The following is a 415-nucleotide window of genomic DNA, read 5'->3' as shown; positions in this document are numbered from 1 at the left end:
CGACGTGTATTTCCAAGGGTTGCATAACCTACTGTTATAATTATATAACCTGACTTTCAAAATTGTGGAACCGATGAAACAAAAATCTACAGAGCAATCTATGTAAATTAATGTCATGAAAATTAAAATGGATGTGCATAACAGTACATCGTCCATCATGAATATTACTTGTGGATGCTAACATTATAAGAGAAGAGAGGACAAGAGGTAATGAATGAAACAATTGTGTTACCCTTTCTCAAAAATCTTCGCCATTAACTGATTATTTCCCCTTACTAAGTTATCTTTATGTATGTTTTTTTTTCTTTAGAATTTCTTTTGTACAATAAAAAGCTATACATTCAAGTAATTGTAATAACACAATATCTCTAGTTTGAGCTATACGCTTCAAATTTTCCTCAGTTTCCATTGCGTG

This window comes from Penaeus monodon, chromosome 22 (assembly GCF_015228065.2).
Source record: "Penaeus monodon isolate SGIC_2016 chromosome 22, NSTDA_Pmon_1, whole genome shotgun sequence".
NCBI lineage: Eukaryota > Metazoa > Arthropoda > Malacostraca > Decapoda > Penaeidae > Penaeus > Penaeus monodon.
Note: the sequence above shows the minus strand (reverse complement) of the source record.